This window comes from Girardinichthys multiradiatus, chromosome 10, assembly GCF_021462225.1.
Source record: "Girardinichthys multiradiatus isolate DD_20200921_A chromosome 10, DD_fGirMul_XY1, whole genome shotgun sequence".
Taxonomy (NCBI): domain Eukaryota; kingdom Metazoa; phylum Chordata; class Actinopteri; order Cyprinodontiformes; family Goodeidae; genus Girardinichthys; species Girardinichthys multiradiatus.
Window position 1 is genome coordinate 19356335 of NC_061803.1, and position 15826 is coordinate 19372160.

A 15826-nucleotide genomic window follows, 5' to 3' on the forward strand; every position below is an offset into this window, starting at 1 on the left:
GCGGACAAGATCCCCAGGAACCCCCTGAACTATATTGATGGAAAGTTGAGTGGAAGGTCAAAGTGCATAAGCTGCAGGGATAAAGGCAGCCTTGAGGATTCATTGAATGACAAGGTCACTGAATAAAGTCCAGTCAATACCTCATATTATGTACAGTTTTAGCTTAATTCTGTTTGTTCTTAATGACTAATATTTCCCTCTAAAGGAACATTTTAGGAAACCTGCACACTTCAGGTGTTCCTCCTTGACTCCTTGGCTTCTTGCTTTAAAAGGAAAAGGTTCCCTTCCACTGTTGCCACATGCTTGCTTTGAGTGACCAGCTGCTCTTCAATCAATGGTTTGTTGCAACTTGCTTTTTCTCCTTGGATAATTACCCTTAATCAATTAACATTAAATGATTAGCTGAATTTGACTATGCTGCAATATAATTTGGATCAAATTTGGCTTTAAGTTAAATAAAAAATAAATTGTATTGGAGTGAGTTGGATTTACTTATACTGAATTTGTGTTGAAAGGATTATATATTTTGGATATGAATCTGGTCTGTTTCTCTTGCAAAGTGCCTTGAGATGACCTTTGTTTTGAATTGCTACTCTATTATGACTAAAAGAAAATATACTTATAAAGATGGATCATTAGAAGTAAAGGAATTTAAATGTCTGGCTGCATATAGGAGAGTGAACCTGTGTCTGTACTCAATCACTGCTCCACTGTAGCCCCATTCATTTTCTTAATAACTTCCAAATGTTTCCTCCCCTTCTCCCTCTAACTAGACCCATGTCAGTGCGTATTTTCTGCAGTCACTTTGTGAATGAGTTTCACAGAGCTGCTGCAGTGATGATTAGATTAACAGTTTTGTAAACAGCTCAGATAAGACGAAGGTTGCTTTAGTCACAGTGAAGTCAGCATGACAGAAATCACTTAGTGTTCAGGTAAAGTGTCCTTGGAGGAAGTTAATTCTGATGTAATGCTGAGAATGTTAAACTTTTATGGGAGATAACCTTGTTATTTGCCTTAAACCTAGATTGGTAGCTCAATTTCTGTTCATTACAGAGAACAGTATTTAAAATATACAGTGCCCTGCAAAAGTGTTTGTGCCCCTTGAACATTTTTACATTTCACCGAAGAAACACAAACATCAATTTCTTTTATTGGGATTTTATGTGATAGATCAAATCAAAGTAGAGCATGAGTTTGAAATGGTAGGAAGAGATAAAAGGTGTTTAGGTTTTAGTTTTGTATTACAAAGACATATTTGAAAGGAGTGATATGTCTTCAACCAACGCTTAATCAGTACCTTTTTGGAATCATTACAACTTCAAGTCTTTTGGAGTACAGTATACCGTATATCTCAATCAGCTTTGCCGATCTAGAAACTGAAAATGTTGCCCCATTTTCTTTCCAAGTAGCTCGGTACAGATTCTCACTTGGATTTATGTCTGAACTTTTACTGGGCCTTCTAACACATGAATATATGCTTTGATCTAAACCGTGCCATTGTAGATCTTGCTCTATGTTCAGGGTTACTGTCATTCTGGAAGGTGGACCACTGCCCCAGTCGCAAAGCTTTTGGGGCCTCTAACAGATTTTCTTCAAGGATTGCCCTGTATTTAGCTGAATACATCTTTCATTCAACTCTTACAGCTTCTCTGACCTTGTGAAGCATCTCCCCAGCATGATACTGCCACCACTGTGTTTTAACATGAGGACAGTTGCCTCAGGATGATGTGCAGAGTGAGTTTTTTTCTCTCACAAATGGCATTTTGCGTGTGGGCCAAAAGTCTTGACTTTTAATGGCTTTTTGTTTCACCAATAGCTTTTTACTTGCCCCTCTTCCTAAAAAGCCTGATTTCTCGGGTGCATGAATAAGTGTTTTGTCTCCAGATTCTCCCACCTGGGCTGTGGATCTCTGTAGCTCTCCCAGTGTTACCATGGGCCTCTTGGCTACTGCTCTGATCATTGCTGTCTTTGTCTGCTTGGGTGAATGTCTTGGTAGGTTCACACTTGTGCCATACTCTTTCCATTTCTAGATGATGGATTGAACAGAGCTCTGTGAGATGTTTAAAGCATGGGATAGTTTTTTATAACCTAGCGCTGCTTTAAACTTCTGCACAACCTTCTCCCTGACCTGTATGCTGTACTCCTTGTTCGTTGTGATGCAGATTTCAATAATGTTCTCTAACAAACTTCTAAGGCTTTCACAGAACAGCTGGACTCTTTATTATTTAGATTATGTTTGAACATGGTTGGTTGCAGTGAGTTTTATTAGGTTTTTATTTGTACAGTTATAAGCTACTTTAGCCTAAACACCTATAAAATGCAATGAAATTTGTGGCAGTGATAAAATTTGGAGAGCTTTAAGGGTTATGAATGGTTTTTTATGCACATGTAGGGACTAGTTCCACCGATTTTTATTGGAATGTTTTGCTGAGTATTTTCACCATACTGAAATTCACTTTTGTGTCATTGCTTCGTGGAGATATTGTTTATTTTCTTAAAGCCGTACAGTTGTTGCAGAATTCTTTGGAGCCAGTTGGATTTAATTAGCTCAATCTTCGGGGGTGTGTAAGAGGATTTAGCCACAATTTTGTTATACTTGGAACGGTTCCCACATCTAAGATTACGCCGATGTGCTCGACTTGTCAGAAAGCTATACCGCACAGACTTTGTTGCATCATCTGTTTTTAATCGTGGATGATTATGTGCCCTGGAAAAAAAAAAAAGAAATGCATAAGCAACAAGACCTTTTCCCATGAGCAGCATTGTTTAGAGGTGTAGTTAGTGTTATCATGACATTCACAGCTGCTGCAGGGAGGCCCATATGTGCTCATGTGCAGAGCAGTCCAGCAGGATCTCTCACTTCCAGTTCTGCGTTTATTATAATCCTGTTTTTCTCACATTAATGCTCTTCAGTCATTGCCATCAGTGTCATATCTTGTTTACTCTGTAGTTGTGTCAGCTGCTTAGCATCCTTCTGTAATCCATCTGTAGCCCCAGACTACAGTGTAGCCCACAATGTATCTAATTAAGGTCAGGAACATGAAAAATGCCAAACAAAAAAACAAATCAGTAATTTAAAAAGCAAAAAAAAAAAAAAGAAGTCTTAGTTGTTTTTCATGTTTTTCTTCATGAGTGTTTAGTTCTTTCAGATTTATTTTAATTATAATATTATACAAGTCACAGTTAATGTTGGCAAAAGAAAATCCTGTCAATTGATCTCAAGGGGTTTGTTCCAAGTGGGTGGCCTGCTCCACGACCCACAGAACTCAAGTAGGTCCCATGTTGTTCTACAACATTAGTATTGTATAATGTTCTGGCTCATTGTTTTAAAGTATTATTTGCTTAGAAGAACCTGGAGGAACTACAGAATCATTGTGCATTTTATTATATGATTGAAGGGTCACTGTAACTGTACTGCTGCTAAAATAATTTAGTGAGTATAACAGCAAAAATAAACATAAACTAGAAACCTGCAAGCAGCTTTGAAGGCCCTCGCACCCCTCAGCGCAAATCGGGCTGTTGAGCGACCGCAGGAGCCTGGCATCGCCTCATACACGCCACCGACAATGACACCGCTTCACTTCAACACGTCGTCACTAAGTGGTACTGTGAGCAACATGTCATATGATCTTCGGTCATGCAGAGTTTCGGTCTGGCAAAAAGCATTCAAAATTTTGAGTAAATCGGACCTTCCAGAAGGACGCTGCAGTCGCTTGTTTGTTTGTGGGCGGGGCTAAAAAACATCATCAATTGACTGTGTCAAAATGTCCATCATTAACTCATGATCATGTATACTACATTTCAAGTGGATCCGATGATGAATGAGCGAGATATAGCCCTTGAAGTGTCCTAGGGGGCGCTATTGATCCAAATTTAAATCCAAAAGAGCTGTTTGGGGGCTGACAAAGATCAAGAATATTCAGTTTGGAGTGAATGGGACCATGCATGTGTAATTTAGAGGCAAACGTATGGCCATGGCGTAACATCAGAATTCGCCACGCCATCATATTCACACCCTCCAGCTAAAGCAGTAAGTACTGTCGACTGTCTAAGAGCATCATGTTATCTGTTACTTGGGACAGTTTCACATTGATTAGGTGAAGAACATCAAACATTGACTCTGTAAAGGAAAACGTAATACTTCCTGTTCTCAGGGGGCGGGGCTTCGATGATGTCAGAATGTGATGAGTGAATATTGTTCAGGCGTAGAGGCAGATCAATCCCAGAATGTTTCATTTTTCTGTGACTTTCCTTGTAGGAGCTATATCAATTTAGTGTTTTATGGCGAGAAGTCATATTTTGAGGCGTGGCCACGCCCACACGCTTTCATGTATCAAAAAGCTTTTGATAACTTTTGATCCCCAATCCCATAAGAGTATACTGAGTGATTTTCAAGTCTCTAAGTCAAAAGCTGTAGGAGGAGTTCGCTCAGATATGCGGGCTAGAAACGCCCAAAACAGGGTCAAAAAGGCAACTTCAATCCAAAATGGCCGACTTCCTGTTGGGTTTGGACCAATGCTCCAAGAAAGTTTTTTGTAGGTCCTGGGAAGTTACAGATGTGTACCAAATTTCAGATTCCTCGGTCAAAGCATGGCTTGGGGCTGATTTTTTGAAATCTTCTAGGGGGCGCTGTGGACGAATTAGGCCACGCCCACCAAATATGTCATCAGATTTCTGTTGGGGACTGGACAAGGTTAAATCACATTGAATTTGGTGCAGATGAGATGATGTATGTGGAAATTAGAGGCAAACGTATGGCTATGGCGTGACGTCTGAGTTTGCTGCACCGCCATGGCCACGCCCTTTTATGAAAGCTCACTGTGCTTCAATCGAAGTTAGACCCACTAGTTATCTGTCTTGTGACACAGTTTGAAGTTTATTGGGTCAATAGGGTCAGAGAGGCACCTTTCCAAGTGAAAAAAGTGACTTCCTGTTCTGAGGGGGCGTGGCTTTGATGAGGTCAGCATATGACCCCATAGGATCGTCACGAACCCGATGTCCCTCCTTCATGCCAGTTTTGGTGTGATTTGGAATTTATTTGGGAAAGTTATTGCAATTTTTCACTTTTGGCTCAAACGCCAAGTTCGTGCCCCTGCCACGCCCCCTAAACATGGCCAAAAACTCACGATTTTGATAACTTTTAATCCCCCATGGCTTAACTGCATATTGACCAAATATGAAGCCGATAGCTGAAAATCCCTAGGAGGAGTTCGTTAAAGTTCGAGGTGAGTAAAAGTGAAAAACGGGCAAAAATCGGCCTTTGACCCAAAATGGCCGACTTCCTGTGCATTTTAGGGCATACCCCCAAGAGACTTTTTTTCTTGGTTTGAGGAGTTCTAGCATTGTGCCAAATTTCAGATCTGTACGACTTACAGTTTGGCCTATCTCACGTTTGGGGGCGTGGCTAAGTGGTTTGGCCACACCCACTGACAACGATATTAAAGAACAAAAATTTCACGCGGTGGACAATTTTGGGTAAAATTTGGTGAGTTTTGGGGCATGGCAAAGTCCCCATATTGCGCCGCCAAAAGTCCCCGGAAGAATAATAATAAGAATTCGAGCGATTACAATAGGCCTTCGCAGCTGCTTTGCTGCTCGGGCCCAACTAAATGTATTTGTAGTTTTCAACTGAATGTGCTTGTTGTATGAAATGTGTATGTATATATATAAATATATATATATATATATATATATATATTTATATATAAATGAATGAATGAATAAGGGTACACCTTTTAAATCTTAATTTAAAAAAAATCATGCTGGATATCCATACTTATATAAAATGGGTAATGTGTTAGGAGCACAAGGATGTTACAGCATTTGATGAAAATGATCAAGGGCTTAATCCAAAGTCTGTAAGAAATTTAAGCTGAAAAACTGATGTGGCAAGCTGGTCCAATTTGCTAAAATGTCATTGCAGCAACTCAAAATGGTACTCAGTAGTTTGTATAGTCCCCACATGCTTGAATGCATGCCTGACAACGAGATGATGATATGAGATGACAGATGGTGTTCTATGGTATCTCCTCCCAGATCCTAAACAGGGCCTCACTGAGCTCATGGACAGTGTGACGTGCAACCTGGTGGCGTCGAATGGATCTAAATTTGATGTACCAGAAATCTTCTGTTGAAAATTGACTGACCATCAAACCAATCACGTTGAACAATGTTGCAGGCATCATATGTACTGCAGCTTCTCCGAACCGTTTTACTCCTTTCACATGAGCTCAAAGTGAACTTGTTCTCATCTGTAGAAAGAACAGGGCACCAAACCTGCCAATTCCTGTGTTCTCTGGTAAATACCGGTTGAGCTCCACGCTGCAGGGCAGTGAGCACAGAGCCTACTAGAGGATATTGGGCCCTCAGGCCACCCTCATGAAGTCTGTTTCAAATGGTTTGGTCAGAGACATTCAAGCCAGAAGCAGTACTGTCTGTGCAACCTGTGTAGCGTCCAGGTATTGCCTCATGCTACCAGTATTGACACAGACCCTGGTCAAATGGAAAACTACAGAAAAGCAGTAAAAAAAAAATGAGAAGGTGAATTGAATGTGTGGCCTTCACCTGCAAAACCATTCCTGTTTTTTGGGGTAGTTCATTGTTGCCCTTTAGTGCACCTTTTTGTTAATTTCATTAACATCAAAACAGCTGAAACTGATTAACAATCCCCTTTACTACTTAACTGACCAGATTATTAAGTTTAACTGACTTAATATTTTGATTAAAACGTTTCCCTTTAAGTTTTTTGAGCAGTGCATTTCCTTCATCATTCCGCTCTTAATTGAGTAACACCTCCATGCAACAGAATCAGTGCTCTGTTCACTGTGGCCATTTATAAAGAATCATACAGGAACAACGAAATGGAAGATTTGTAGCAGTTTTGAAACTGTAACATTTAAAAACCTTGTTATATTTTGATACTTATTCCGGCCTTTGTTTACTGACATTCCTGTGGCATACTATTTGTTTTCCTCAGTTTGTTTCCCTTCTCTGTCAACCAGTAAGGTTGCATTATTCTTCTGTGTCACTTTTCGTATTATCTGGGTTTTCTAGATGGCTTTAGGTAGTTAGAAAAATTGGGCAGTTAGCAACACAATTTATGAAACATTTATCAGGTCTGCTTGTACCACCACCTTTTTATTTAGTTTTCTCATGGGGGGGGGATGGGAACAGGGTGTTCAACTGGACTTTCATTATGTAAGTGGGACAAATCCTCCCTGAGGTTGGTTGTTTTGGATATTTTTAAATACATTTCTCCTCTGTGTCAGTGTGATTTCTGGCCTGATTATTCTCCAGCTGAGATGACATATAACATCCAGCTCCACTTTATTAAACAAGTTTACTGCTATTTTGAAAACATAAAAAATAAAAGATAACAGGACATAAGAAAGCATCAACAGATTAACACTTCTACAGTACAGTAGGTGAATTATTATTATTTTTTTGAATGTAGAGACTGTCCAGTTGGTGGGTAGATGAGTGAAAGGTGAAGAGGTGGTTTTGAGGTGTGAATCACCAGTTGCGTGGGTGGTGGGAAGCACGGTAGCTGCGTCACGGTGTTTCATAAGAACATACGTAGGCAGTGGGGATGTGGATCTGAAGTAATGAGCGTGGGGAGCCGTTGGTCCTATCTAGGAGCACTGATGGCATAAAAAATGTTTATTGTCAGAACAGTTATCTGTCCTTACATGTGTGCTTAGCAGAATAGACAGAGATGCTTCGATGACTCTCGACTGTTTCCATGAATGTATAGCTGGTGCATTAAAATTAGTTTTTTGCTTTCTGAGTAATTCAATGCAATGAAAAAAATCACCTGATTAGCTGATAATGTTAACCTTTTAGGGAATTTAGGTACTAAAAAAAGCAAAATGGGAAATTGATTCTCTATTTTATTACCGTATGAACCTCATTATTAAGGGGTGTTAACGAAAAAATACATACAACACCTAATGGCCAGCCTGAACAGAGAAGCAGTTTTCTCTCAGTAGGTTTCTGACATGTCAGAGGATGTTTCAGGTTTGGCTCGAAAAATCCTAAATGAGGATGTCTAGGATTTTGAGTCGTTTAAGATGGACTGGAATGTTTTCCATGTGGGCTATCAGGCATGCTGGTTTTCCCTGTTGACTGACTCTCCACCCTCTGGCCAGTTTTTTTTCTCTCTTTCAAACAAATATTTGTGTGGTAGAAGGATTTATGAGTGCTTGTTACAGTGTTATCATGTCCTTTGCCACACTTAAGCACAAGCCACTACAAAGATGACCTGCACAATATGACCTGTGCAGGATGTTCTTTTGTGCTTCACCACTTCCCTGTTTTCCAACGGGCCTTTGTTCAGGTGTAATGGTTCCATGTTTTCTCATAGTTTGCAAACTTTGGGTGGAACCACTTGGTTGAACATTAGAATAGTAGTAAACCTTAGTGCTGCAGGCTTGCACTGTTTGGATAAGGGATGAAGTAAGTTCAGGCTGGCTGTTTACGATAGTTGTATTCATTTTCAAAATCGATTTGCCAAGGACTGATGACGTTACGTGCAAAAAACCTAACTGTGGCATCAGTACATAAAACAGTGGCCACTAAATATGAAAGTCATGAACACAAAGTCTCCATCTCCAATTTGAGTTCAGAAATTGAACATTCATATGGCCATTTATCCAGTGATTAGGGGGAAAATTGAACATTCATATGGCCATTTATCCAGTGATTAGGGGGAAGATTGTAGAAAAATTGTCTGAGCAGTGGCTTGGAGACCTAACAGATCAAGCACCCCACACAGGGATTTCAAAGAGCTCTGGGGCAATCCCAGTCTGCTTGTAATTCTCCACAGTGGTAAATAACTGCTTGTGACAAATTGTAATAAAAAACGTAAAAATCTGAGCAAAATAAAAAAACCTGAAAATCTCTCGGCAATCAGTTAGATGATGAGACTTGCTTCTCCAGTTCTTTTTAGCATTGCTAATCTAATTTGCACAGGCAGATGCCAGCATCCCTGTCCAGAATAACATTCTTTATATATAAAGCATTACAGCAGTGAATGGAAGCAGCTGAAAGTCATGCTTTTCTCCACATTGTGTTTTATGTGAGGGTTTAGCTGTGGTACAGTAATGTAGCTATCATACAATTATTCAGAGGACACAGATTGTCAAGTCACTCAAACACTATCTATCTACAGTTTTTCTCACAACATATTTCTGATAATGGACATGCGGTGGTTGAAAATGAAGTTTGATACAAAATCATATTGCAGCTGCCTGATTCCTGGAAGTGGTGACTAAACAATAGAGAGAGATTATTCATTCAGAGGGCAAGGAATTTGGAAGTACTGTTGAGCCTTGTTAAGAGCTCAGAAGAGTCTTTAGGTATCCTGCCTGCCCAAGATGAGGCTTCAGGTTTCTTGCTTCGCACTATGAAATCTGTGAGAAAAGACTGAAATTTTTTAGATTTTAATGTTTCCACCAATTTTGGGGGGTTTAAATAAAAAATAAAATGTAGACGTGACCAACACGATGTCGAATGAATATCTTTTTGCAGGTTCTGCACATATTTAGTCAAGAAGAAAAGTCTGCTCCACAATTGGGATTTTATATATATATATTTTTGTCATTTTTAAGCCAGATGTAGCAAGATGTAGATGTAGTCTTTGTCTTATTGTTGAGTCGTGTATACTGACCTCAACAGATTCAAGTGAGGCCCGCAGTGCTTTAGATGTGTCTCTGGGTTTTTTTGTGACTTCCAGGATAAGATATGCCATGTTTTCTCCTTTTGTGGACAATGGTTCTCACTGTGGTTCGCTGTAGTACTGAAGCCTTAGAAATAGCTTTGTAACCCCTTCCAGAGTGATTGTCGCTGATAATTTAATTACTCATCTTTTCTTGAATTTCTTTTGATAGAGCACGGTGTGTTGTTTTTGAGATATTTTAGCCTACTTCATGTTGTCAGATTGCTTTTATATAAGTGATTTGTTGACTTTACTGATTTGGCAGTTTTCCCATCTGGGTGTGACTGTTAAATTTGAACTCGGCTTTCTGATTTCATGATATCCCAAATGGATGATTATTTTGCTAGGTTAGTGTGGATAGCTTTTTCCCTTTTCATAAATTAAATCCTTACTTGAAAACGGTATTTTGTTTGTTGTTATTATGTTTGTCCAATATGAAAATTGGTTTGATCTAAACATTTTGCTGCGACAGAAAAGCAAAAACAGAAATCTGTTGGGGAGCAAATACTTTTTTTACAGCACTGTTAGGCCAAAAATTAGTATTGACTTTGGAAACATTTGATATCTTCATTTTGTTGTTTGCTTTTTTGTGCCATTTGCCGTTCTCTGGTAGAGTGTACACACCGGAGCACTGGTAAACATTTCCCCTCCAGATTAAACTCTAATCTGTGTCCCATTTCCCTCTGTCTGCCCTCTTTAGATGGCAGAAGCAGATTTTAAAACAAATTCTGTCCATATATCCTGATCTCTTACAAGCGTTTGATTTAGCGCTTAATTGTTGACATTCCTCCTGCCACTGGGATGAGGTGCTGTTTTTATTTATTTATTTTCTGGCAACTTTAAATTTTTTGTAGTTCAAGTGATGTTAAAAAGGGGGACATGAAAGGAAATTTTGAAACAAAAAGAACCCAGGTTCTGGATGAGATGAGCCTCCATTTATAGCAGAAGTTACTGTAGAAGCTGTTCTGAAAGAGGTCAATGGGCACCTGAGGGCACTTCAGTGAGAAGTGTGAAGTTTCATAAATCCATTCAGGCATACTTTACTTTTAAATTACATTTCCTAGATGAAGCTGGATCTTCTTATTAATTAGAATTTAAGGATTATGATGTTAAACAATGTTTAACTCTGCTTTTTGTGTGATTGAATTAAATACAATAAATGTCCTGCGACAAACCCCTCTATCTCCGCTGTTGGGCTTTTTCTTTTAATAAGGATTATCCTAGTCTGTTCGGAGAAGCAGGTGAGGGTGTGACCCTCTTAGAGAAAACACCTGTTTCTCTTATGTAAAGCAGTTGTCAACATTTAAAACTAATCCTTCAGGATATTCCTTTTCAGGGGGCCCGAGTTTATTCTGCGGCTCGACTCTATTAGGCAACATTTAGAAAGCCGCTGTAAAGTACTTTTTCGGTTGAACCACATTATATGTGGGCAGCCTCACTGTCCTCAGCACTTCCATCTGTCTCTAACGTACATTTGTGGTGCGTCAGCCACAGATGGAGGAGCTGACGGTCTTAAGTTACACTGTCCCTGTTGCCAGTTGGTAACGTTAGCTTTAGCAAACATCCATGATCCGGCTGATAAACAGAATACATGCTAACCAGATGCTACCTTCCTCATTCTGTTTCACACCTGTGTCAACAGTTTTAATTTTTAATCCAAAACAACAGAATGGGGATTGAAACAAATAAATATATAGTTTTAAAATAAAAATAGAATTATATCAGGTTTTTATTTTTGCTTTAAAAAATAAAGGATACTATAAACAAAGCCCTTTTGCTGCTTTTAACTGCTTTATTGTGTAGATGCCTTGGTTTTAAAGTTAAAGAATCGATGAGATGCCAGTGAATTATTCAGACTCGTGTCCATTTCTGATTCACATTTACCATTTTTACCAATTATGGAGCAACATTTTATATACTGCTGCCCTTTAAGCCCAAGCTTCTGCCTTCATCATGTGTTTACTGTCTTATTTGAATCATTTGAACTGATAGCTGTTTCCAACATTATTATGAGAAAGAAAATAAAACGGAGGTATATCAAGATATTTCTAGAAAGAATCGCAGTAATATTTATGACAATATAGCAAAACGTTAAAGGACACTAGTGCTCAATTAAGTTAAAAGGATAATAAGATTAAGTAGAAGTAGAAAAATTTGTATTGGCAACATTAATTAATTCAGCCAATCCTTATTGTTTATCTTTACACTGCAATAACAGAGGTGTCTTTACATTGATTAAATCCTCAGTAAAATGATGACACAATCCAGGTAGATAGTAAATGCACCCTTCTTTAATTGTATGGTTTTGTGCTTTGCATCTTCAATAGAAATTGATGGGTTTGAATCTGTTTTGGGTTACTGTACACCTAATACTATTGATTTAAATAATCTTACAGCCTGGAAAAGACCAGGTCAATATATGTTAAAACTCTGGACAGATGGTGTTTATTTTTACTGTGACTGTTCTTAGCTAACAAATGATTTAGTAATTACTTATTTCATTAAATTTTGTGACTCTTTGCTGTAGTTGTCACATTTTAGAACCTGAGCAAAAAAGCGGCCATTGGTTATTTTGCTCCTTTGCCATTTTGTTAAACTTTTACTGACTGTGTCAATTCGTACCTACCTGGTAGATGTTTCATACCTACTTTGCCAATCGACAATTTAAAGTAATTTTCTATACTCATTGTCTACAGTGGTTATGTGACGCTAATAAATTTTTTGTAGCAGGGATCACTTGGTTATTTCAGTTTGATCAACAATAAGGCTGCACAATGCTGTGAAAATATCACCATCACAATATTAGTGTGTGCAATATCGTCAGATTGTAAACGCCTGTTTGTATTAGATTGGCCTTATGTTTAATATTAGTAAAATTAAACCGTACAAAATCATTAAACAGTGGGACAAAGCTGTATAGATGACATCAGCTTTTAACATTTAGACTTTACACAACAGGCGTTTGTTTTGTGAACAGGGTTTTACAGTTTTAGCATTGGTCTTCACTCATGTGGACCTGGAATTTCCCCCTCAGTCTTAACCTTCCCTCAAATGAAGCTCTTTTTTACTACTCTGACTCAGATTTTCCTCTTTCTTGCTGACTTCTATAAACACAGTTGTCACATTTCAGGTTTTCCAGCTCTCCACAGCGCTGTTTACCTCACTGCTTTGCTTCTGCTGAATAATATGCATTTTTTTGTCTCCCCTCAGTCTGAGAGAACTTCGAGGCAAAGAAAAAAAATGAGGCTTCTCACCAGTATGAGTTACTACCATGCTCACCAGACGTGTAAATACTCTTCTAAGGTTGTCAGAAGCTGAAGACAGGTAGTCTTTCAAAGGTAAGTGCCGAAAAATGGTTGAAATCTGACTTCATTTTGAACAAATGATTCCCAAAGCAGTTTTTATTGACATAGCTTTAACATGCAGTATGCATCCTGTTTGACTGTTAACAGATTTCTGCTGCGTGAGAGTGTGCATCAGAACAGATCTTAATCAAGGATGGGGTATTGCTGTAAGTCCAGAGCTCAAGGCACAACTCTAATCTCTTTGGCGCATTATACAGTAAATCAGAACTGTGGTTAAGTCGAGTGCCTGCCAACTCGGTACAGCTAGTCTGTGGATTTATGACTGGACTTACCATGGGAGCTTATTTCAATCTCTATTTGGGTCTGAGACTGATGAAGCACTCCATGACACAGGCTCAGTTTTCTCACTTGTTTTAATATTGAGGTGTTCATGTAATGCTTTGCGCCTTGGTGGATTATTATGGAGACAAGCAGTCCAAAGGGCTGGCTGGTCCGCACCAGTTTTAGCTGCAGCATCCAATGGGAATGATGTCCCCATGCCGAGGCTGGGCGGACACTGATGGATGGCCTAGCTTTCTGCCAGTTTCTGTTCCCACATTAGAGCCCTTGTAATGAAAATATGGATGGAAGCAGGCTGATGGACCGCAGAGAGATGGCATCTGGTCCTGTGATGGATGATCACCTGCTTTGCATCCATAAGAAATGGAGATAAAGCAGAAATGTGGTCTTTTAGTAGCGACATTCTGAGTACTTAAAAATGTGGCCCCTCTCAGCATCCTGTCAGATCGTGCTTAACTCGACAGACCTAGAGTGGAATACAGAAGTACAAACCCCCCTGATTTAAAAAAAAAAAAAGATGAAGTTTTTTGAGATGCAGAAAAATTAGGCCAAATAATTTTTTTAAAACTTTCCAAGCTTATTGTGATGTACAACCTGCATGAATCAATCGAAACATTTTGTAATTTCATAAAAAATAAATACAGAAAAATATGTAAAAACCTGGTTGGTTAATAGTGCAAAACCTGAAAAAAAAACCTTTGTGGAGTCATCTTTTGATTCAGTTACAACCTTTGGTCTACAAAGATTGAAACTGGTGAGGAAGGCTAGCAAGATGCCGGGCCACCGTGGTGGCGCTGCAGGAATTTCTTGCAGTACTGTTAGGGTTCTGAATGTGACTACAATCTCCTGTTTTCTCCATATGTCTACACAATAGAGTAGGATTTGGGGACAGAATACTATTCTTCCAAATAAAACAAAAATGCCCTGCTAAAATCCACTAAAACCTTGTGGGGTTTTGGTCCAGATACGTGAAATTATGAGCAGCTCTAAATACCAGTCAGTTCTGACTCTAAACCCTCTGGTCTGCTCGAAAACTGAAGATGAAGAGGTATTGTATTTTTCAACAAGGCAGACTACAGAAATTAATTGCACTTAAAACCTGTGGGGCTCTGTAGATAATAGTAAGTACATATCTTCTCTGAGGATAAGATTTGTCCTCCCTTATATCTAGGGTAGTGCACTGTTTTTTTTTTTTTTTCTCCATTCTGTTCTGCTCTGGATTGCCACTGTTCTTCTAATAATTAAAAAAAAAGGTCCTCTTTCATCCTCAAAATTACTGTTTTCCTTTGACATCAGGAATGATACATGACCTTGTACAACAGAGAGAACGCCAATATCAGTGGAATGTAACTATATAATGGTTTTAGCCAGAACTTTACTGTATTTTTCAAACTATGTTTGCTTCATTGTCCTGCAGAATAAAAGAACAAAGTCTTTAGTTTCCTTTGCTGCCCCGGTCTGTAAATCCCCTCCCTCAAAGGGGGCTGAGTCACGTTAGTCCAACTCCGGCCTATAAAGCGCTGGTGTTGATGCTCGCATTCACACAGGCGATTTGCAGTCAGTACTGGTGGCCTTGGGCTGGCTGATTGATGTTCCACGAGGACTTTACTTGTGGCACATTCAGTGCTACGCAGACCTCCCATTGAGACATTGCCGTCAAGAATGACCGTGAACTCCAGCGTAGGCATCAGGGCTCAAGGACAGACTGCTCCTCCAATGTGACCCATTTCTAGGAGCAGGGAGAGGGAGCAGAAATGAGGGACAGATTTGTGTGAAAGTCTGTAGCAGGGCCTAGCCTACTTCTTCTACCCTACTTTACCCCAGTCTTGTTTTTGGAGCTGATCAGCTGAGTTATATAGACTATACCATCTCATTTACTAACTTTGAAGGATATGGTGGATTATGGATTGTTCAAATATTTGTTTTTTAAAGTGATGGCTTACAGCAATTCTGATTTTAGCAAATTAAACATATTAAATTGAAAATGTTTGTCTGTGAGATATGACACTGTATTGGTGGACATTAGTCTTTCCAGTTTTCAAAAGCAGTTATTGTTAATAGGAAAAGCTGATATGGCCTTACAAGTATATCACCATATTTTATTGATTTATAACAACAAAATTTACAATAAAAGTATTTAGTTGTTTTGGCTAATCATCTGCCTATTGTCACAGCCCCATAAACCAAAATTATAAATCAAATGAGTTACTTACAGTTACATGAGTCTGACTGTACTACAGGACACAATAATTGCTTTTGTTTTTCCTTTTTTTTAATCAAAATTGATATTAACTTATTGTTCCAAATCATAATTTGTAAGATTTTATGATTTTCTCAAAATTCACAATTTTTATCATGATATAACCCCCTCCACTCTGATTGGTGCAGCTCTACAGTTCTATGTTTTGATGTCCATCGCAAGCCAATCAATGTTTTGGTCTTTTAAGCAGTACAAGCATTTGGGAGA

General features: G+C 38.8%; 1 protein-coding gene across 2 annotated transcripts in view; it reads left to right on the forward strand.

Moving 5' to 3' along the window:
• The window catches only part of LOC124875099 (leucine zipper putative tumor suppressor 2 homolog), a 46664-nt gene that overhangs the window by 11630 nt on the left and 19208 nt on the right, over window positions 1–15826 (forward strand). For both annotated transcript variants that reach the window (XM_047376939.1, XM_047376941.1), the window contains exon 2: window positions 12926–13053. The gene's annotated coding sequence lies outside the window, so the exon portion shown is untranslated. The remainder of the gene's footprint in view (window positions 1–12925; window positions 13054–15826) is intronic.